Source organism: Pteropus alecto, unplaced genomic scaffold, assembly GCF_000325575.1.
Source record: "Pteropus alecto unplaced genomic scaffold, ASM32557v1 scaffold239, whole genome shotgun sequence".
NCBI lineage: Eukaryota > Metazoa > Chordata > Mammalia > Chiroptera > Pteropodidae > Pteropus > Pteropus alecto.
This window is the reverse complement of record NW_006494613.1, coordinates 5,116,360-5,141,647: the sequence shown is the minus strand read 5'-3', so window position 1 is coordinate 5,141,647 and position 25,288 is coordinate 5,116,360. Positions and strand designations below refer to the sequence as shown.

At 32.5% G+C, this 25,288-nt stretch overlaps 1 protein-coding gene and 1 pseudogene across 4 annotated transcripts in view; both read right to left on the bottom strand.

Annotated features, from left to right (window-relative positions):
* Nucleotides 1-25,288, bottom strand: part of ROBO2 (roundabout guidance receptor 2) — a 552,049-nt gene that overhangs the window by 430,438 nt on the left and 96,323 nt on the right. The gene's annotated exons all lie outside the window — the stretch shown is intronic.
* LOC112474466 lies at nt 19,637-19,755 on the bottom strand (annotated as a pseudogene).

Here is a 25,288-nt window from a genome sequence, read left to right as displayed (position 1 = left end):
AAAAAAAAAAAAAAAGGTATGTGCTATAAAGATATACTATTCTAATGAGAAGGCAAGAAAGTGATATTAATTATACTATAATGTGATATAAATATATTACTATGAGAGTAAGTGGGAGGAATAAAGCCAGGTCAAATAGCTCCATTGTCTGGCACTCTAGGGTGAGGGAAATGGGAAAAATAAGAGAAATTTCAAATCACAATTGATATTTCCTATTCTTCCTGCTAGTTTTTAAAGATATAACTTTACAAATGGAATTAAGTAGACCAATGCTCCCCCATGGAGACCAGATAACATCATTAAAAAAGGGGAGATTGCATAGTGATATTTTTTAAACTGTACACAGTCATGATGTTCTCTGTCATAATAAGATTTCTGAAGACAAAGAATAGCATAAAGGTTAAGAATCATACTGCTTACAAAACCATTCTGCCATTAAATTGATCATGTATTTGGGACAGGGGGTATGTTAAGTAAAATGCACGGAAGGTTGATTGTTGTAGAGACCTCGGTATGATGGAATACCAAGATACTGAGGAGTTCACTGAACTCTCAGCTTTACTAAACAAACACAATCAATACCTTAATGAGGATGTTTAAAATCAACCTTATAAGCACCAAATTGGCACACTGCATTTTTTTCCATGCTCTGCATTAAGTTCATTATCTTTTCTCATTTGAATTACAAATTTCATTTCTCTGACCAAGATGAAGACAAGTCCCACATTTACAGGCTCAGAGTTTTGCCATGTTAATATTTAACATGGAACAATAAAGTTAATGCAGCAGAGAAACATCATGTCATATCTCTTTGTAGACAATTAAAGAGAAGGTTCTATACTCCAATAACTCTGATGAAAGTGGCATAGGACCTTCCATAAAAATATAACAAAATTGTGAAGTGAGAAGATCCAAGAGTTATATGTCATATATTTTTTTAAAGTATCCACTATTGTAACAATATCCATGTACTCCACAAGAGAAAATGTGTGTTTTTAATCTTATCTAACTTTATCAGATTTTCCTAAGGTCTAATATTAATCAGAAATTTAAATAATTTTTGAAGAGTATAGAAAAGCATATATATATACTTACGAAATTAAATGCATAGGAAAATAATACATATATCAGTTTAACTCTCACTCCAGTAGCCCTTTCTTTATCTGCTTGAAATTCAAGGAAAAAAAAAAAGTTCCCAAGTAAACTGAGAAGGATATGACAAAAAAAGTGTATTTGGCAGCAAGACCAGCCAGCTCTTCAAAAAATGTTTTAATAGTTTAGAAGTTTAAATTAAACAAGTGTATCAAATTTTTAGAATATAAATTCAATCTGGAATATTCTGAAATTCTTTGGTAACCATAGATAACATTCATAAGATGGTAGGACTAATTGCTCCTTTGCCCGAAGTATTAGATGATGAAGCATTGATATGATTTTCTATTTTGTGGTAATAATTTTAAATATAGTATCTTGGTCAAATACAATGTTTAAATAAACATAATACATTTTAGCCATAGAAGTAATTCAAAAAATTAATTCCAAAGATGAAAAATTTAACATCTAAAATTGCCAACAAACTAGCCCAAGTCCATGCAGTTTTTAACAGATCACCTATTTATTGCCTAACGTGGACCAGATGCTGAACTGCACTAACAAAAGAAAGAATTTTTAAAGTATCATATATAGTAATGAACCCAAATTTGTAACTTTTTTTGTAAGACATAAATATATATGAGACATCTTCCTATAAAATGACTGGCCTGGACTCTTTAAAAAACTTCTGTGTTGTAAAAGAAAAAAAAAGCTGGAAAACTTTCACAATATAAAAAAAGGGAAAGTCAAGGGAGATAATAATTAAAAGCAATACCTGATCCTGAATTCAATCTTCTGTTAAAAATTATGATGTATATCACCAGAACAATTGAAGATATCAGATTTTGAACAACTTATTAAATAACGGTGTTATACTGGTATTAAATTTCCTGAAGATGAACAATTTTATCAAAATCATGTAAGAAAATGTTCTTATTCTTAGAAGATATATGATGGAATACTTAGAGGTGAAGTGTCATCATCAGCAAGTAGCTTTTAAATGGTATGTATATGTATAAAAACTTTGGCAAAATATTAACAAATATTACATCTATATGAAGGGTAATGATTGTTTTTACACAACTCTTTGGACTTTCTATACACAGAAATTGTTCAAAACAAAAAAGTGGGTAAAAAGTATACTCATCTATGGAGTCAAAAGTCAGGACAGAGATTTCTTGGTGTACTTGTTGATGTAGGTGCAGGTTACATAGATGTGTTCAATTTGTAAAATTCAGGTTGAATACTTATGATCTTTATTACTTTATGTATGGCTATTATACTTAAATTAAAATTTACAAAAACCTAGGAATCAAGCAATATGGAAAATTCATGTATTAGCAGACATAATTGATTTTTAAAATTTCTCCCAGCCTAGCCTAATTCTTTAAATGTGCAAATTATAGACATGGGATATCCCCAATATCCAAAGTAATAATAAAAAGTTTTTGTCAAAAAATGATAAAATAATAATAAAAAGAGTTATCTTATTTTTCACTGTCTACATCTGGTGAAATTATTACACAAATGTAACATAAGCTTTTTCATTAAACTTTTTATTTAAGATATTTGTAGATTCATATGCAATTATAAGAATTAATACAGGGCAATGCCATGTACACATTATCTAGTTTCCACCATGATCACATCTCGCAAAAAGTATAGTACAATATTACAACCAAGATATTGATATCGACATGTCATTTTATCTATATATGTTTCTGTATTAGTGTGGATCTTCTTTATCAGATTTTTCCTGTGCAGTGGGGAATCAATGAAATATCTGGTTGATTCAGATATGTTAGATCTTAAGAAGAGAATTATGTGTTCACACAAATATATCTATATTTATTTATACATATGTCTGTCTAGCTATCTGTCCATCCTTCAAAAAAAGATATATATTTTTGGCTATGCCAGAAATAAGTTTTACTCAACTTGACTGACAGTTCTGTTTCCTCACCAACTTACACCTATTGCTTAGGGATGATCTGGGGAACATAATAAGAGCTCAAATTTATGTTGGATCTGTATGATTTATAATTGTTTAACTAAACAATTAAACAAATAAACATGCAGATATGATTTCAAATGTGATAAATGCTTTAATGTGAAATGACAGGATGCTACGAAAGAAAATAGCAAATATAAATGACCTCTGTGAATAAGGAGTTTTAAAATACACACCATGGTGAAATGAGTGGCCTAGAACAAAATGCATGCCATTGGATTACTGAAATATCTGTAAATTAACAGTTTAATAATTAGGAGACTACTGGCAGAATCACCTAGGAATTTGCCTTACAGCAACAATTAACTCTCATTCACAGAAATTTATGGATGATTCATATAATGTAAAGCAACATTTATAAAATCTCTCTATGGAGTTCTTTATTCCAATAGCATGTTCAGATGGCAAGAAGAATACCTTAATTGTATACATTTTAAAAGCTAGTGAAGATCGTTGACATCGGGAAATATAGAAATGTTGTACAGATTTAAAAGCAGCAAAATTTTAACACCAACTTTCCTGAAATCTCCAAAGAATACTCCAAACTCCTGAATTAGATGATTTTGAGTCTTTCCCACCTTTACTGCCAACCCATCTCCTCCTGCCCACACCATGCGTGCGCGCGCGCGCACACACATACACACACACGCACACGCACACGCACACGCACACGCACACGCACTCCTTCTGGCCCAATGCTTTAAATCCTTTTCAGGTTTTACTAGAGAAAAAGGGAAATGTGTATTGTTATTAAAAGATAAGTTATTTAATTCATATAAGAGTGAAATTGTTTTTTAATATTTTATGCCATATGGCTTTGAATCAGGGAGAGAGTGACACACAAGCAGGTGTATACTGTTTCCATAAGCAATGTTTCAGGAGTTCATTAAGACACTAAACTTGGCATCCATAAGATGGTACTTCTTGGATCTTGCCTATGGAAACACTGTTGTTTATCTGCTTGAAAGTTATTTTAATTAAATGCAGAAGACAATGGTAGCTTTTCTTATTAATACAATACTTGCATAATCATTCACCAAATAGAAGACATCTAAATATGAGGGTCCATATTTGTTAAGCTATGTGTTATTTAAATATGCATCTTCCAACTGAAATTATATATTTCAAGTTCCCAATAACTTCAAAAGTTAAACTATGAAAATAAAATGTAGTATAAGTATATATCAGGTTGTTACTACTGGTATGGACATAATATTTATGCTTAACCTTTTTATTATTAGTTTTTTTTTTCCTTTTTAGCTATCATGTTTTCACAGAGAATGCATTTCTGCCATATATTCTATTTTTGGTAATACCGGAGAGCTGTGACTTAAAAAGTTTGTAAATGTATCAAGTTAAAACATAGTGAGCTTACCTCTCAAATTTTTACACACTGAATTTGGGGACAGATGAATTACATCTACATCTTCTTTAGAAAGTGATTATTTTTAAACACATTATTGGTATCACTGAATTTGCAGCAGAGAAGTTCTATCCTCACATTATTTTCACATCATGAATTTGCGTATGATTTAGAAGAAATTACTAAATTGACAATCATATGGAATATTCTTGTCCAGAAAGAAAACTACATGTTTCAGTAAAGAAAAATGACAGAATGGGGCAAGAAAGAAAAGAAAGGATTCAGAACAGAATAAGGGAAAATGAATAATTGCTGTATGCCATAGAGAGACAAAAAGAAGAAAATACATTTTCAGAATGTACATGGGAGGAAATGAAAGCTAACGTATTAATTTTCAAATTGATTTCTTAATTTCTAAATCTAATTTCTTAAGAAGAGTCAAAAATAGAATCTTTGGGCTATTATTTATAAAACAAAAACAAATTGCTATGGAATCACTATCTAAATAAAGTTCAACTACTTTACTTTCATTACATCATGAAAAAAACGTATGAAGGTGGTATATTAGTCTAAAATGGAAATAATTTATGATCATTTAACTATACTTTTAATATCAACTAAAGACTATATACACATATTTATCCTTAAGGAATTGAAACATTGCTTGAAGAATGTTCACTGGGAACATATAATACTAAATATAATTAACAATAGTGCATCATAGTTAAATGAAGCCTATATTTGAATAGTCCCAGCTCCATATGCAAATGAACCATCATAAAAATGGTGCTGAAGTTGTATTTTATGGAAGATGGAACTCTGTGGTGTAGATACAAAAATCCAGTTCCAAATACATAATTATAATTGTGGTCATAATGTGTTGTTTCTCAACACCTAAACAAATAGCTAAAATCCCTGGGGACCAAGATGCCCTAGGCAGTCTTGTTCCATTGGCTCTATCTTTCTGAGAAGTGCACACCATGAAGCTTACAGAGAGAGAGAAAGTTGTAATTAGCAGCTTCTTCCAAACCACTGGATACTTCTTCTTTCACCTATCTGTGGAACCAGTTGACAAGTCATAAAAAATGTTTTAATAACACTTTACATATCCTATTATTCTCCAGGAGGCCAAACTCACATGATAAGGCATTCAAAATCAACAAAGAATTTCACATTCACATTCTACTTTTTTAGTTTAAAATTACAGTATCAGTATTTCTCAAGGTCAACATAAATAGTAACTCTTGTGTAATTATATGCCAAGAATGCGGTAATTATATGCTCAGTGTCTAACTTGAAGCAGCAGTACTAAAACTGTAGTTCAAATATAATTTTCTGTACCACATGTTGGCAACAGTCCATATCAAAACTGCATGGAGTGCCCCATATTCTAAAGTTTTATCCTAATTACTGAATTATTACATATATGTTTATAGAATGAAATAACTTAGAAAAAAATAACTTGACTTCTCTCTTTTTGTCATTGTATAAACATCTTCAACTTTTGGGGATATATTTATGAAATGACTATATTTCAGTAATAAAAAAAATTGGCTAATGCATTTGATGCATTAATCCAAATGAAAATATCTCAAGATCATGTAGATAGAATAGCATAAATACATTCACTTTTTCAAAATAGGTTCATAGTTTGTAAGAAAAAAGTATGTTCCAAGACAAACTTTATAGAAAATAACTGTGCCAATATTTTTCAAATATTTTAAAAATTGTAAAAACTTTCAGTTCAGTCCCCTTCATACGTAAAATGACACCATATGTAAAGGACTTTTCCTAATCAGTGGGAAAGCACATTTCTACTTAGGAAATAAATTTTCTATAAAAGACATTAAAAGGTGTGCTTTGTATGATTGCCTTCCATAATTATTATTAAAAGAGTAATCATCAGAGAAAGTATAATTCACATTCTATATTTGAGGTGAAGAGACACATACAAATCTGTTATCTTTGGTAAATCTATATTTTTCTCCTTAATCTTTCCTTTTCTTTCTTTTTTTTTTTTTTTCTTACAGCTAACTCCCAGACCAATAAAGATGGAGGGTTGTGAGAGGACGGATAATTTCAGAAGAAACAAAGAATTGCTATAACATGATATATCATTGGTGAGAAAATGTTTACACATCTAATCCCATTATTGAAGACACTTAGAGTATAGGATTAAGTATGGAAATTTGAAATATGCCCTGCCACTTCTCTGTTTTTAGCTGAGCCCAAGTAGGAATTCTCCACAGTTCAAAAACACAATTTACTTAACTTACACTTTTTGATAATTTCAATATATTTATCTGAGCTACCCTGAATTTTACATTCTTCTTCTTCTTCTTCTTCTTCCTCTTCTTCTTCTTCTTCTTCTTCTTCTTCTTCTTCTTCTTCTTCTTCTTCTTCTTCTTCTTCTTCTTCTTCTTCTTCTTCTTCCTTCCTCCTCCTCCTCCTCCTCCTCCTCCTCCTCCTTCTTCTTATCATTATTATTATTGCAGCCAAATCCCCATGAGGAAAACCAAGGAACCTGCTAAAACACCCCCTAGTGTAATAGCTGGGAAATTCATTACTACAATGTAGTAATCATCTTGCAAAAGTACTAGCAGATTGCACGCATTACCTCCTGCAGATTGAAGTGGGAATAACTAAAAGAAAAAGGGTAATGATGGTTAGGAGGGAAATTGAATTTTCATGGCACTTATCTTCTGTGTCACTCTATTTGCATGAGAACAATGTTAGCGCAGACATTGCAGGACCCTAATGAGAAGAGAAGCCTTTCCAAATGGGCAGAAGCCAGGATGGATGTTGATGAAACCAATCTATCAATGAGATTTTAAAAGGTGCAACAGTCTCTGCCTTGCTCAGAGCCCATGTGGGTGGGCCTTCCATATAAGGAGAGGAGAAATTAAGAATGATGACTTGAGAGAGTTCAAAGCACACTTGTCTCTCTGTCATTTGGCCCTTAATGATAACGTACTACTGCTTTTCCTTAAAGAGCTTCATGTCTTATTCAGGGTAAATGGTGAAAATGTGGCATTTTAGAACCCATGATGTGTTTTTCTATTGACGCTGTCAGTGTGACCAGCCACTAAAGAAAGAGTTGTTTGTCAGTTCCTATTCTCTTCAGTGATACATCAAACAGTGGCAGTTCATGCATGCAGTATCAGAAGAGGAATAAATAACTTAACAGCTCCATAGTGAACACTCACATATTTTATTAAGCTGCCACCAACCTCTGGGCAATTCAGCATGTCAGAAGACAAACTATTCTGGGGGGACTCTCTTAGCATATACTTTTTGTTACACGCTAATACCTGCTACAAGTATTTATTATCTAAGATATGAAAACATCTCTTGGGTTGCAAAAGCTAGAGATGCATTTTTATCCCTTGGCCCTATTCTTTATGCCATGAGTAAACTAGTAATGATATTCATTATTAATGTATGCAATCACTTTTCCTCCAAAGAATTCAACTTGCAATATTCTCGATTACATATATTAACTTATCTCACATGGTGAGCTGTCTGTTTTTCATAATGTGAACTACAATAATAACTGAATGGTAGATTTCTAAATCATAGTTATTTAAGGGCAAGTAATAGTCTTCAATCATGGAGAGCAGGAGCCACTCCCATGTGAGCTGGACAGACCAATACACCCTGACAAAGGTTCTAGTAAGCTCTGTTGGTCATCACCAAGCTCTAAACAATGTTAGAGCATGGAGTATACCAGGTGCTGGCATATGTACAACTCATATCACATACCACCAACTTGAATCTTTTTGAAAGTTTTCACTGTTAACCTTATTTTTTATCTCTGGGTCAGCACAGAGGAGAATGAAACTTAAGTATGCTTCTAGTGACAGTATTTAAGGAACTAGGTAAATTGAATGAGATTAATTCCATATGACAATTTCAAGTTGTAATCATATGTTTCTCTTCCCCTATTTTTTTAATGTCAAGCAACTGAATTATAAGGCTTTGGCTAAAGACAACGGAAATAAGGGCTACAGCTCAGGATTTCTCCCATGTACTGTTATTACCTCACTCCCATAACTCCCATAAGAATTTTAGTAAATATGTCCTCACTGAAATTTATTATCTAAGTAGCAATGTTTATTCCTCAGAATTAAATAAAGTTAATATCTAATGTAGATACAAACTGTGTCTCAAAAGCTGTTTAGAATTGGTTATAGAACATAGAATGTATTTTGTCATAAGCAGTAGTTCTCTTCAACCTACAATATAATGCAGCAAGTACATTAAAATTAATTCATGATTGGCATGCCAAAAACTAAGCATGCACAGCTTCTTCTCCTTTCACTAATTGCTAACAAATCCCCATTCCACGGACTCTAACAGCCTTTGGGTTTACCCTTTCTTCGTCAGTAGGAGTAGAGCAGATGTGTAAAAAGGATTGCTTTGCTCCCACACAGAACAAAAGAATTCTCCTCCAAGTATAAACTTGTTATAAGGTTATTTTCTTGGCAATTCAGCTTGGGATTTGGAGATCATTAGGCCTTCATAATGAAATAAAATGAAACTTTTTAGCACAGGACATTGAAGTTAAATATAGTTTACAACAAAAACATTAATTTTTAGACATCTGAACCTTTTCATTACGTGTTATCCTAAATATAATTGGGGACAAAATTATTAAGTCTATTATCTCCTACTTAGTAAGTTGAAAAAAAAAATACTGAATCATTGCTTGTTCTGCTTTAGTGGCCCCAAATTAATGAGTCAAAGAAGAATACGATGTTAGGAACTTGTCATATATATGAATTATAAGAAGTATAACAAGGTGGTTTTCTGTAGTTAGTGTGTATCATAATCATCTGGAAGGCTTATTAAAACATCTACTGCTGAGCTCCATCTCAGAGTTTTTGATTAAGTAGACCCGGGGTGGGGACCAAGAATTTGCATTTCTAACAAGTTCTCAAGTGATGTTGATGCTGCTGATGTCGGAACCACATTTTGGGAATCATTGAAACTGAAGATGGAGTACAGACATTAGAAACAGAACTCTATTAAATTCACTAGTTACCTTGGTCTTTATAAGTTCTAACTAATCAAAAAAAAAAAAAAATGAATACTAAACACCAGCACAAATTGGTGAAGATTCAATGAGGTGCTATAAAATAAAATGCCTGCAATATTATAAGAATTTAATAATATTAAGAATTTATTGCACAAACACAGCTGAAGCTTGTGAAAAAAGTGTTATAATTTCTTACATCAACCTGCAACAGATAGGAAAATGTCATTTCCACTGAATTTCTAATCACCAGTACGTAAGACAATTTATTTAACTAATAATAGTTTTCTAATGTCATGGTACATCAGTACGTTAACAACTGAACTAGGCAGTGGATATAAAATCAGCTGATATTTGTGGTTCATTTAAATTAGCAATTGACATCAATTTAACTGTGGAACATATGTAAAACTTATATGCATATACAATCTTACACTATTTAACATGATCTCAAGTAAATCAGATCTGACTGCATTTTTCACAATCTCTCAGCCTATATCAACCCTCCATCCACTTCTTCCCAGGTGGAACCTATGTCCACTTTCTCAACCAATCCAAAAGGACAATTTATGACAATACTGGAGGAGAAAATTAAAAAAAAAAATTCTTGGAGATCTTCATTCATATTGCTTATTTTTGTGTGTTTTTAAGGTCACAATTCCTATTCTTTATGGCCTAAAGTAAAAAATGATGATTGAGACTAAAATTGTGCTAAAGTGACATTTAGGAGAGGGTATTTCACTTGCTACTAGGGCTACTGAAACATTTTAGTGAACTGGAATATCATATAACAATGTAAGAGTTCTGCTCTGATCTTAAAGTCAATAGAAACTTTTAGATAGACTTGTGACTTAGTGAAAGTGACACTCTAACATGGCTGGCTAAAATGTGGAAAACAGAACAAACATGATCCAGAGTGGATGCATGTGGGTCATTTAGGAATCCAGGTGAGAAAGATGATAGCTAGACTAGGGTGATATAGGCAGAGCAGAGATAAAGAGGATCGATCAGAGATATATCTAAAAGTAACATTAGTAGGGTGCAATGATGCTTTGGATATAAAAGAAGGAGAATGGTGTCATGTTCACAGGAAAGTTATGAGTTCAGTTTGGGAGATGTTGAGTTGAAGAATCTTTAAGACAAAGAAAAAGAGATTCAGATAGGGAAGAGAGCTCAGAAGAGAGGTCTAGACTGAAAATAGATATTTGCGTACTATCTAGACAAAATGGCAATAAAAGCAGTTAATGCAGATGAGAGCTCCTAGATTAAGAAGATAAGGAAATTGAGATGGACTGAAATGAGCTGTAAGAGACCACGAAAGAGAGATCAGAGTTGAAAGGAAAACAACAAAGGGCTAGGTCATTGAAGGTAAAGAATGCAAATAGAACAGTTAACTATGCCAAATGCTTCCAAGAAGTGAAATAAAGTGAAGACTGAAAAATGCGCAAAGGGTTTAACAGCATAGAGTTAATCAGTGACTTTCCAAATAATTGTTTTAGTAATTTGACCTGAATACAGATCAGAGTAAGTCTGTTAGATTTCTATTAAAAATAAACATATGCTAGTTTCCTATTGTTGCTGTTAACAAATTACTACAAATTTACTGACAATACAAATTTATTGCCTTAGAGATGGATAGGATAAAAGTTTGACACTGCTCTCTCTGGACTAAAATGAAGGTGTTAGCAAGCTTTCTGGAGGCTCTATATGAGCATCCCAGCTTCTACAATCCACCTGTATTCCATTAGCGGTAGGCCACTTTTCTCTGTCTTAAAAGAGAGCATGAGAGTCAAGTCCTCACATCAGATGACGATTATTCCCTCTTCTGCCTCCCTCTTCCAACTTTCAGGTCTCTTGTGATTACACTGAGCCCACTTGGATAATTCAAGATAATCTCCCTATTTTAAGATTAGCTGATTAGTAATCTTAATTCTATCCACAAATTTAAGTCCCCTTTGCCATGTCACTTAGCACATTCACAGGTTCAGAGGATTAGGAAATAAGCATATTTGATGGCCATTAGTCTGCCTTCATGACAAAGTCATCCACAATTTACTGAGAACTGATCATATGTCTGTTGAGTACTCTCCCTCATTTTCTCAGAATAAGTAATTTTAAAACAAGCACTTTGCTAGGCAAATCTCTTTTCTATTTTAACACAGAAAAACATACCTTATTACCTACCTTTTTTTCTGTATCTATTGTTTCTCAATTATTTCTTTTATGTCATACTAACACCAGGTCAAAAAAAAAAAAAATAAGAGACAACTTTAGAAAATGGTAGAAGGTACATTAAATTTCTTATATTGTCTCAAAAATAATTCATTAGGTCATTTAAAGTGTAGATTATGCTCTAAGAATTTTATTTTTAAATTTGATCCCATTAAATTCCTGTTACAAATCTGAGAAAATGCTTTGCTGACTTCTGATATCTAAAGAGCTATTAACCAGAAGATAAATTGTTATATAGTGCTTATATTAAAATTACGTTTCTGATCCAGAAGGTCTGGGGTAGGGTCTAATATTCTGCACCTCTAAAATGCTCGCACATGATATAGACACTCCTTGTTCAAGCAGCACACTTTGAGTAGCAAGTTCTTAGAGGCAACATTGTCCAAGTGGTGAGACCAGCTACATGTGGCTATTGAGCATTGAAATGTGGCTAGTTGAAATTAATATGTGCTGCAAGTGTAAAGTATGCATTAGATTTCAAAGACAGCATTAAAAAATAATTAAAAATCTCAGTAACATTTATACTGATTACATAATGATATAAAAATTAAATAAAAATTAAAAATTGTAATAAGTATATTACATTAAATAAATGTAATATTAATTTAACCTGTTTCTTTTTACCTTCTTAATATGGCTCCTAGAATACATTAAATTATGTGAGTTGCTTATATTTTTATGAGACATTGCTATTCTAGTGCATTTTAACAGTATCAACAGCAAACTGCATTGTTGAACTGTAAAGGACAAAACTGATCGGCATCAAGAAGGTTCTTAATTGTCATCAGCTGAAAAGAGTCCATAGTTGTAGCACAAATGTACTCTCCTGAATAAATACAATGAGTAAATAATAGGAATATACCTAAAATATCATTGTATAGTGACCCTGAAAAATGCTAGCAAAAGTGAAGGAAATTGTTAAAAATGCACATCTTCAAATAATGTGATGTGAGGGTCATGCTGATGTTACAGTTAGCATAAGTGTATAATAGAGTATGAAAAAAATGTTTAAAAAATAGAACTTAAGAGGGAGAGATTCTATGGAAACCAGGAGTAGATTCATGTCAAAAGAGAAATTATACACACACACACACACACACACACACACACACACACATACACACACCCACTATGGAAAGGTACAATTGATGTTGCTTAATTCCTTCAACCTTATCTAAACATGTAATTTGCATGTGCAGATTTTAATACAAGACATAGAAGAAAATACCATTGTTTTGTGCTGAGCAGAGAATGAAAAATAAAGCAAATGTGTCTTTTTCTCTGATTTAAAGATGTATTAGATATTTATATTGGTAAATAAGGATAAAATATAAATACTTAAGGATTATTACAAATTTATCCAAGAGAATATGAAAAGCAAATCAAAGTAGTAGTCTGTCAAAATAGCACGGGCTAACAGCTGCCCACATACAATTATGCTAGAAATCAGAAAGAGAAGAGTCATTTTTGCAAAATAGATGAGTGAAACCTTGAGGCTGTGACTGATCACATTCTTGTGAAAGTCAAAATGTGCCAGGAAAAAAAAAAAAAAAGGAAAACCAGGCAAATAGAATAAGTTTAATTTCTCTCTTATTTTTTTGCTTTTTTTTTCATTTTCTCCATTTTGACCATTCTGAAAAGCAGTCAATTAACCGAGTGATACTACACATAAATACATAAATATAAAATATTGTTACTTCTAAAGTAAGCACCAAAGTCAACTTTCAGTGCAAAACTGAAAATAATAACTTGTAAGTTTATGTGCACTTTCACTCAATGATTGCATATGTATAAAGTATATTCACTAATCAATTTTACTAAAAAAAAAAAAAACAAAAAAATAAACAACAAAAAAAAGCAAATGACTCCTCAAATTGCAGGTATGTTATACTATCCTGATATACTTGGGAAAGGTATTCTAACTGGCAGAGCAGACATTAAGCAACTAATAACAGTAATATGTAAAAACTTCCCACTATGAGAACTAATAATGACAGAAAGACATATGCTGCCTTGATTGGTTATCATATGTGACTTAATTTAGATGCGGGGCAGGGCAGGGTGAACATAGTCAATGCAGGTTTTCCTGATGTGCCTTTGAGTTGACATATGAAAGATGAGTCGAGGTTAACATAGGTGCAGATGGAACTGAAAAATGTTCCAAGCAATAGATACACCATGTGTAAAAGCTCTTGGGTAGGAGGTAGCTTGAAGAATTTACGGAACTTAAAATATGAGTCTGAACCATAAAAAGAAGGCATGGGTGGGGCAAGGTATAATAAGGGGAAAGTAGTTAGGAATCAACTAATGGAAGTCCTTTCAAAAAATGAGAAGCTGCTGAAGGTATTTAATCTAGAAAATGACTAGATTTCATTTTGATAGATTGTTGAGACTGTTATAATTGTGAACAAGAATTAAAAGGAAATTATAGTAGTCTACGTGAGAAATGAAGGATGTTGATGGAAATGAGAGAAGTGGGATTATTAGAGATTTTTTAAAGATAAAATCAATAGGACTTGGTCCTGAATTGAATATGAGGGTCAAGAAAGGGGAGAATTAAGGAGACATAAATAAATGGATGCCATTGCCTGGGCTAGCAGTACTTGAAGAGGACTCTGTTGGGTATTTAGAAGTGCCCCTGAGACATTTAAGGACAGTTGTGAAATACACAGTAAGAGTAGCTTCACAGAATGGCTGCCTCAGAGATATATATTTGGTAATAATTAGCATGCAGGTTATCATTATAGCCATGTGTAGGGATGAAATAGTTTAGGAAGCATGTACAGGTTGTGAGCCTTAAATTCAAAGTTTTAATAACCTGGTATATAAGAGCAATCTTCCAGAAGAGTAAGAGAAGAAAAGGCTAGCAATATACTTACCTCACTCTGAATACAAACAATCTTCTTTTCATGGGGAATTCCTACTTATTCCTGATATGCCAGATAAATTATTACTTTATTTCTGTGGCATGTTATTAATCCATTTGGCTTCACTGAATATCTGCATACATAATTTTCCTTTGGCCCATATAATGTTGCAATAAATATTTTATGTTCTTATATATTTTTTTGAGGATAACAAATTATCATGGGAAATAACTAACTTCTAAATTGGAAATTATATATTTTTGTCTTGAGACAAAATACATCTAGGCTGATTCTTTCATTTTGATAAAAACACGGTAAATTCTAGGTTTATACTTGAGTGTTCCTTTTAAAGCATAGATTGTCACATCTTCTAATAACAAAATTATAATAATGCAATTTTATTTTAATTGGTAAATAAACTGTATACTATTAAAAACTCATTTATACTTGCAGCTCTAACTGGTAACTACTATGTCTTAAAAGCATCTGTTCCTAAGTTAATTAAACTTGACTTTCACATGGTTAAATCCTGCCAACCATAGTCTCCAAATAATTTCCATTCTCTATAACATTTTGTGATAGTCAAAATTTGTTTTGTTTGCATTTCTTCATGAGAAATTATCCATGGGAAGGAATTAGAAGGATAGGAAGCCAGTGTCTTTATGGGAAAAAAAAAAAAAGTCTCATTTCAAGATTTCATTTATGTAGCCAAATCTGGGTTTAGAATTCATAAGGTTTTTCCAGTCTATCTTTAAAGTATGATTACCTACAGATACTTTTCTGTTGTTCTCTGCAGAAAAGGGAAAATAAAGGCATTAACTGTCTTTTCTGGCAATAGACATTTTATTTAGAAATCCCCCTTTTTTCTAATATATAGACAAAAAAAAATCACTTGAAAGAAAATATTCCTCTTAACTTTCAATGGCTTCTTTTTAAGATTATTAAAAAAAAAAATGACCTCAAACATGAATGAGTTACTCATCTGTCCTCTACATTTTACTATTTTTCTTTTGTTCTCAATGCAAATGGTCATTGGTTCATTTTCTCTTACCCAGGACAGTTGTGTCATATCTCTTGACTAATACACATGCATTTGCCACTAAAAGACATTTTAACTGAGAGCTGTCACATCCGTCATCTCCACTCGCCCCGGTTAAAAATTTTATCTGCCGTCTTGAATTAATTTCAGCTTGCCTGAGCCCAGCAGGGGAGTTTAGAGTGGTTTAGTTAAATTCTTCATTTTAAAAGAATAATATGATTCTCTATTTAGAGTTTACCTCCACATCTAATTTTTGTTTCACATTGCTGAAAAAAATAATTACAAATCCACCAAAATGAAAAATACAGGAACAAAAAAAATAATAATAATAACATGAAAGAACTATCTAATTGTGACATTTTCCTGAGGAAGTATTTTCTTTTGCTTTGCTTTTTTGGGGGCCAATGTTCCTGTTATTTCACAAATTAGCTATAACCACACCTAAATAGTACACATAAGAAGTAAATAGACAGAATTCAGAGAAAAAGAAAATGAGAACCAGAGAACTAATTGACAGTAGAATCACAAAATCAGGGGGAAAAAAAGCAAAATAAGAATAAACCTTAATCACCAAATATTTAATACAGATCACATCTGGGATAAGACTGAATGGAAACGAGTTAATAATTTATTCTTAAAGCTGTTGTTCAACAGTTTGCTTTTTGGGCAGCAAACAGATATAGGTAAGTGAGGAAGTTCAAGCTGCAAATTGGATGAGAGGGATGTCTGAAGTGACTAATGCCAACAGAAATCCCCTATAAGCCATTACTGACCTGTGGGATTATGAAACCTCATGAGAAGTACTGAACTCTTGACAAATATGTTGTCTTACTGGTCACATGTTGAGTTTTCTGAGCATGGAGATAGCTACTAGGAAAGCTTAGTGAGAGTATGCATGGTACTAATTCCCCTAGACGGTGTCTACATTACACATTAAATACTACCATCTACATACAGCGTTTACAAGATACCATTAGAGTTCATTGTGTCTCCAAGCTTGTAATTAATGTACTTTGGTTAGTAATGATCTTAAGAACATAAATCAGAAGGAATCAGCAGAATCATCGTTGTGTAACTATAACTCCAGCACCAAACTTTCTCAAACAGTCCTTTAAGAAATTACAGAGGGAGAGGATTCAGTACATACTTTTATTTTTATCATTGAAGTTGAGGAAATTGTATCTTTTAATTAAGCTAAATTGGCAGTTCAAAATTCTATATTAAATTTATTTAACCATAAACTATATTATAAAAAAGAGTCAATATTTGCTTCAAGTTTAGTGGCATTTGTTTGACATAGTAATATTTAATATTTATAGGATCTCATCTGATATGAATTATTTTTTGTGTCTGCCACTGATATGAATTATTTTTTGTGTCTGCCAATTAGGATTTAATAAATATTTAATATTTATAGGATCTCATCTGATATGAATTATTTTTTGTGTCTGCCACTGATATGAATTATTTTTTGTGTCTGCCAATTAGGAAAAGTTGCAAAAGCTGCAATATCAGTAATCACTTCTCCTTAAGATTATCCTCACTTTATTGTTGCACTAAAAATGTGTTCACAAAGAAAATAAGTTCAGGTAGTTTTTCTCTTCCGTTAAATGTATAAGCAGAGATAGGAACAAAATTTTTATGCAGGAATTATCAGAAGACACAGAAATGCCTACTCATATTTGAGTTTCCCCATTTCCAATGTAAACAACTAGCAGTGAATCATAATATGTCCTATGCTAAAACATGCATTGCAGTATTGTATTATTAAAATTTTTTTAATCAATGGGAATGATGAAAATCAATAAATCAAAAGTGGTAACCAAAACAGTTGATTGCAATAGGGTGAGGAGTGAGAGAAGGCATTAAAATAGAAAGCACAGAAGTGTTTTAAACCTATATCTTTTAAAATTTACTAATTCAGCCATCTGGCAAGTTTACTGCTATTATTATAAATTCTTATTTAAATGATAATAAAATCACTCTCTGACAGGAAATTAGTCATGCAAGGACCTGCAGATGCACTGCCTTCTGCCCAGGCTCTGGAACTCTGCTTGCAAAGTTCAAGGCTGCTCATTTGCTCAAACCACATGGGGTAGTGAAATGCTGACAGCTTTAAGTCTTTCAAGCTATCCCCTAAATTCAATAAATCTTTTATAACTTTTAGTTCCAGTGCTGTGGGGAAGTGTGTATTTACAAATGTCAGATCCTCTCTCCAAGTTATTTCATTTTTGTTGTAACACTAAATTTTAAAATCCAAAGAAAAAAGGAGAACATCAGTTTGTATACTTTTTGCACTAATTCTTTGCACAATAAATGTAGAATGAATTATAATATTAGCAATTATATTATATTAAAATTCCATTTTTCATCCCAGTTCCTGGAATTATTTTGTAAATTATATAAGATGGTAAAGTACCTCACTAAAGCATTTTAACATACAAAGCTGTGCTAAAAGGAAATATTTCTATGGAACTTTTTTTTATTATGGTGACAACTTTGTTTTTGAAAGTACTTTGTCCTTATAAAGACAGTTTATTTAGTAATGAAACTGAGCATTTTATCTTATGGAGACCAGTGACTAATCTTATGTGTATAACATCAATATTAATAGTAACACTAGCTAATATAATTTATTTAACATATTACATTAAAAAAAAAACACATTATTATGTTTAAATTTCCACCCTTTAGAGCCCTCTCAAATGGGTACCACTACTTTTTTACACAGATGAACATACTGAGCCTTGGGCAGACTAAATAACCCACCCAAGGATCACAGAACTAAGAAATACTAAAAGCAGGAACCAGTTTCTGGTCTTCTGATTCAAAGACTAGAAGACTGGATGCATGATGCTATAGCTAGTAACCAAGAATGGAAATAATTCTAATAAGCCACAGTTTAGTAAATAATGAAAGAGAAAGTTAATAGTATTGTTTCTTGATAGATAAATAACTACCTAATATAAACAGGTACATATTGTTTAAAGCATAGATATGAGTTCACAGTATATAAAATTACTAAAAATCTCTCCTGTATGCATGCCTGAATTTCATGTTATTTTTGGATATATCAGACTAATTGCTTTATATGATGGCATCATTTGAAGTTTTTAGAAAAATGTAACTTTACAAAAGTCCCCAGGTAACACAATTCATCATCATATTTATAATTCTCTAGGTAGTTAATTGAAGTTAAGACAACCAAAATGTGTATTAATCTTGTTTTAACTGGACCTCACCATTCAATTCTAAAAGAAAAATAAAAATTATTCCCACAGAGAAAGTTCATTGTTTATGAACCAATACTGTCTGATCATGACTCTTCATCTCCTTACTAGATGGTTTGTGCTCTGCTGCACGCAGTAAGGAACTGCTTCTGACAGAGCCATAGCCCTTCTTCCCTCTTTGCCCCACCCCCTGCGTCTATTTAAATTCAAACATACACAGCTCATGTATAAGCAAACAGGTGCAAGGATCAGGGGGCTGCCAAACCAGAACAGGCAGGAGGTACATGTGTATCTTGCTGATTGTGGCACACTACTGATAGAAGAAGACAAGCCCAGACAATAGGGAGGGTCAGTAGGTGGCTCTTTGATTTCTCTGGCTTCCTGACACTGCAGCAGGCTGTGTGTTTGCAGCTTGTAAGAGAGGTAATGTTATTTACCCTATAACATTTAAGTAGCAGGAATCAAAATTTTAGATGACCTGAACAGCAGTAGTCTATGCTTTTTAATCACTACCTTCAGCAGATAAGTGCATAAGAGAGTTAACTCAGAAACTCGAGATTCCAAAAGTCCCGAACTACTGCCTTTTCCTCAGAATTTTATAGAAACAACCAATAAATGTCATGCTGCACACACCAACAAATAGATAAGCATGTTATTAGATTTTTATTTTTTATTTATTTTTTATTTTTTAGGCGAGGCAACCCTTAGTTGACCTCACGGATTGCAACGACCTTGTCAGTTTACAATCCCGTATTTTTTATTTTTTATGCCTACAGCGCCTGGTCTTCCGAGGTGGTCTTCCATCCAAGTACTATTAAGGCCCGATCCTGCTTAGCTTCTGAGATCAGACGGGATCAAGCTTGTTCAGGGTAGCATGACCATAGACTGTTATTAGATTTTTAAATTACTTTTACAATGAAAAATACTAATAAGAAAAAAAAATGTTGTTAGGTTGTTTATTGTATGTGTAGAAAGCATCTTTTTCTATCAACACTTAAATTAACACAACTTGATGCCATATTTATTTCAGGTCTCTCCATCAATTATCTCATTCAGTTGATGGGTGATGGAAGCCGAAAAATGATATCTTTGAACCATGAAAAGTACCACCCTGTTATATTTAATTTTAAAAAAATCATTCATGGGTCTATAATCTGCCTGCTTTTAGAGCATGTGGAGATATTTTGAAACTGGGAAAAGCGTAAGCAATGTTTTATTAACATTTTAAAATACTATCTCAGTATTTTAGCACTAAAACAATTTAGAGATCTTTATGCCATATAAATGCATATCCGTTAAAATGCGGTAATTAATTCTATTTAAGAAAATTAGCTATAAGAAACACAGTAATATTCTTGAAAATTAAAACATCCATAATTGTTATAGACAAAATGTTCAATTTTCAAACATGGCTCCCTTGAATAAGTATTAATGTTATTTTATCTTAATATTTCCTGAGAGGTTAAAGGATCATGAATCCCTTTCACTAAGAACTTTTTTTTTTGACTTCCTAGCTCCTGGAGAAATAGTCTCTACATTATCCACGTAGCCCATGTTGATCCAGCTAAGGTACATTAGTCACTCTTGAGATAAGTATTGCAGAGATTCCGGACTCTAAACTATTAAATCCAAGGAACTTCCCATTTTATTTACAGTTTGAATCAAAGCACTTTCATTATATATGATATTAATATTTAAAAGAAATGTCAAAAGATAAACGTATCAGGACCACTGACAGCTTCCTAACATGATCCATATTTTTACATGTAGAGACATTAAAATGAGACGAAAAAAATGCTCAAAGAAGTCTCTATCTACTGCCCATTTTTATCATCATGCTCCACTGAGCAAGGCATTAATAAATAATTACTCCACTATCACTAGTATTTAAGGCCTGACTCTGAGGACCAAATTACATCTAAGTTTATCATAAAAGCATGCATATTGGAATTCATTAAAATTCTGTTTACTTCTACCACCTCCCCCCAGTTAGCTTTTTTTACTACCTAAAAATTAGTGATACAACTTCATATTATGACTCCAGTGCCAAATATCTTGCCATATTTTTCATCTGTAGAGTCCACTCAAATATGAATTACTATATGTGATTCAATATTCTTTTCAAACTTTACAAAGTTTAAGTAGTTTTAAACCTTTTTTTCTTTTCAAACAAGGTGATATGTATATGTATTTGCATATTTATGTATAGTATAAACGAATTAAAATGTATTGTTTTAAGCAGAACATGCTGAGGAGAATGCTTCCATGAGAGCAATCATACATAGAACATGTTCTTCAGAAATTTAAATTTTTTTAGAGAGTCAATATGTCCATATATGAAATACTCAGAAAAAAATATAGTACCATAGACTATCAAAAGTTAACTTATATTAAAAAAAAACCTGTAAATTCAATAGAATTTCAAAGGAGGAAAGGGTCAACACGATCTAGATTTGTGGGACAGTAAAGCTAGATAAAGAAACTACAATTTAATTTTTATCTTGGGCCATATTTAAGAGAGAAGGAAAATGGAGGGTAAACTGGTTAAACAACTAAGAAATGCCACAGAGTCAGAAATAAACATTAATATAAATGAGAGATTAAGGGGTTTGGTTTACATAGAGAAGGTTTCCTGATAGGAACTATAAAATGTTAAGGGTTGCATAAGTAAAGTGAGATCATATAATTTAGGGCATTGATGTCCATCATTGAAGGTCGATCTTTCTTTTTAACTTATTCTAACCGAAAGCATGCTTTAAGAACAGCAAAGTGTCATGAAGGAAGTAAATTTTTTAGAACCATTTAATTGTCAATACATTTACAGAGTGGAATGAAGTAGCAAGAAGTCTAGAAAGGGTGTGAATTAATGCTTCTAGGAATAGTCCAAATCTGTCATGGGAGAGGGCACCAAGATGATGAATAAAAAATCAATCAATCAATGAATCAATCAATTAATCAGTAAATAAACCAGGAAATGGTGAATGCCAGAGAAATCCTGTAAGAATAATAATATTTAGGTATCAAGAATATATCAGAAATATGCACTATTGGATTCAAGTGGAGAAAATATACTTTGCCTCCTGTTTTCTTTATTTAGGTTAAAAACATAAAGGTCTTCAGTCCATGAGCAGGTATTAAACACAGCTAAGGAAAAAAGCGGTATGTCATACCAATTTTATGATAGGTATAAAATATAAAGTGATCTCTGAAATTTTGAATGGAAGAGTTGTATGGTATATGAAGTACATCTCAAAAAAGCTGTTGTTTAAAATATGGTGTCTGGGAGGTGAATTGCAAATTTTCATAACATAATATAGCTAGAAGTTTGCTGTTTTTTGTTTTGTTTGCTTCTTGTGTTAAGATGCACGGAGCCCAGATCCAGATCTGTTTTTGTCTAGTTTCAATTAGTGTAACTTTAGGTGAGTTACTTCATTTCTCCTGGCCTTACTCATTTTATTTTCCACTGACATAGTGACTGCCAGAGGCCAAGCCCTGCACGGAGTGTTGGGAAACATACTTCTCACCTGTACAAGCAACACATTCCTGAGTTATGGTGAGACCAGAATACGTTCTCTATGTACACACTTAACCCCCGACCCAACTCTCGCCCTTGGAAAATGTAGTTGTCTTCTCCTCTTCATTAAAGGCAAATGCAGAATAGATAAACCCTGTGCTTTGGAGGCAGCCATGTGTATGGAAGAAGTAAAGGGAGAGAACTCTTTCCTCTGTTAATCCCCTTAGGGAGGCCCAAGAACTGACTTGCCTGCAACTGGACAATTTATTCTGTATTCTATGTGTATAAGCAACAGGCTCCGATAGCAAAGAAGTCAGACATTACAAAAACATGTGGAAAAGGTATGTTTAGTCTTTATAATTTTTAATTTGTAAAAAGTTAACTTTTTATTAACATTTCTATTATAGTAATAGATAAGGTTAGGTTTTATCATATGTTACAACTTCTTAGGAGAAGTATCACTTTAGAGGATAAAAATCTCAGTCTATTGTTCTCTGAAGACATGTGTTGCGTGTATCTCTTCTTATCCTTTAAATATATAATTAAATATATTTGTATGCAAGTATGCATAATTAAATATACTTGTCTATACAAGCATATTTCCACTGTACATTCAAAGTGGAAGATATGAAGAATTTAAGACTATCAAATACATAGGAATATTATTTGTGTGTCCTGATTAGATTGACTGTCTTCTAGAATTCATCTTTAAATTTAAATTTAAACCTTTAAAATTAGATAAAACTGTTTAAAATCTGAGTGTGTTTATACACATGGATATTTTTAAAATGCTTTACATACTTGTGTGAGAAAAGGACAGAAGGAAGGAGAAGGGAAGAGGAGGATGACGAGAGAAGTTTTTATGAATTTAGGTAGCTTTTCCAAATACTCACTAACTTCAATTTATAAGAATGCACTAGTGTTCTAACTGGAGCCTATACTTTTAATTGAGAATGTGGTTTTCAAACATTTGAAACTACATTAACTGAATAACTGGCTAGCTTCTGCAATGAATAAACAAGTAGTAAACACAGAAGTAGGGGGATATAGTAATGTTAGCACAATTTCTGCAATAGAGTTTTACCCAAGGATGTAGCAGAAATAAAAAAAAAAAAAAAAATCATTCAGTTAGCCTGTTTGGTCGGCCTCTAATTTATCACTGCTTACATCTCTTGCCTGCCAGCAGAGCCGAATTCATACGTTATTGTCCTAAATCTGTCAGTTCCTGAACTGCTTTTTAATCTTCCTCCTTGAATTACATTCAGAAAGGTCACCGCTATCCAATTAGAACCTTATCAAAGATGCACACGCAGTCTGGTTTCACGCTTATCGAGAATGGGTCATAAATCCAGAAATTACACATCACAAAGTGCCATTACCTTAATGAATAACTGAGGAGGGGATACGAAAAAGTGACAAAACACCTGTGTATTTGCCAGTCTTTAACTACATTCTTGGTGATATCATGGGAGATGAACTGGAATATTGGCTACAGAGCAACAGAGAAGAAAGGAAGAAAATCAAACCAATGGTCTTTAGGAGTGTCGCCAAAAGTATATTATTCTGTCTAAAAACATATATGTCTAAAGACAATGACTGATGATAAAACAAGTACATCTACTATGACAGGTTTACGTATTGCACCTTAGTATATAAAGGAAAGAGCAAGTGCTACTTGGTGAGACGATGGAATTATATACCCACAACTCATATTTCTACACACACTTTTATTCTTAAGAATATGGGGTAAATATTACTTGCTATAAGGTTAGGTTAGATTTGTTCATTTCATAAAATGTTTAATTCACTTTTAAAAAAATCTTAAATTATCACTTGGGGTCATGGTTTCTTGACCATGTAAGGTAATGGTTTCTTTCAGTCTGAGACTGAAAGTGGAATTAACAATCAATAATAGCATACATGTAGGTAACTCACTGCATAACACTCATGGAATTCAGTAAATACATTTTTGATTTAAGCAAGTGAAAAGTGAGGCAGTAATGACTTATTTTCAGTTTTATTGAGGTATAACTGACATTCAGGACTGTGTATGTTTAAGGTGTGCAGCATAATGAGTTAATGGTAATGATTTACTGTACAAAAGGTTCCATTACCTTCTAAGAAGAAGAAGGGGAGTTTCTACAGGTTTCCTTCAGACAGAAAGCCTTTAAAGTATTAAAAATAAAATGATCCGAATAATTTTAGGAAAATGTTTGTATAAAGGAATGTATACCATGTATAGGTAGTAAATTGAGATCCTGGGTGAAATTTTAACCTCACACCATATTCTCTTAAGTCATAGTGCTGGGACTATTGAAACTGTGATGTTAACATGTTGATTGATAGGAGTGCAGGAATTCTAGTACACAAAAACCACTCAAGCACAAGCTTTCCACTGCTGATGTTTTGGTGATTTGCTCTGCTTATGATTTCAGGGTCAATTACCAACAGACTCAATTCTGCATATTTCTATGAATGCTGATTCCAAGAGAACTGGGAGGTATTGTATTATTAAATGTAAATGAGTCTCTAACATAATCTGAGCAGTGCTAATTTAATATCATATTCCACAATATAATATCTTTCCCCTTACTTCTTCGGAGTTTAGCAAACTGAGTTGTGGGTCTTTATCCCTATAAATGGTCTTAGTCGAGTTTTTACTTACCCAGAATCTGGTTATAAAAAGAACATTATTTGCCCTCCTCCTAGTTTAAAATATTTCATCTTCATCTAAAAAAGTAGGCTGAAATCTGACCAAGAAATGCCACAATAAAAGTAAAGCCTCTCCATCTAAGGCACAACAAGGCCATGCTGTTAACAGAAACATTTGCATTCTGTCAGGGTGCTCATAGTTCATGTTTAACAAGCGGAATGTAATAGTCCATTTGTAAAGCTTAAAATTAAA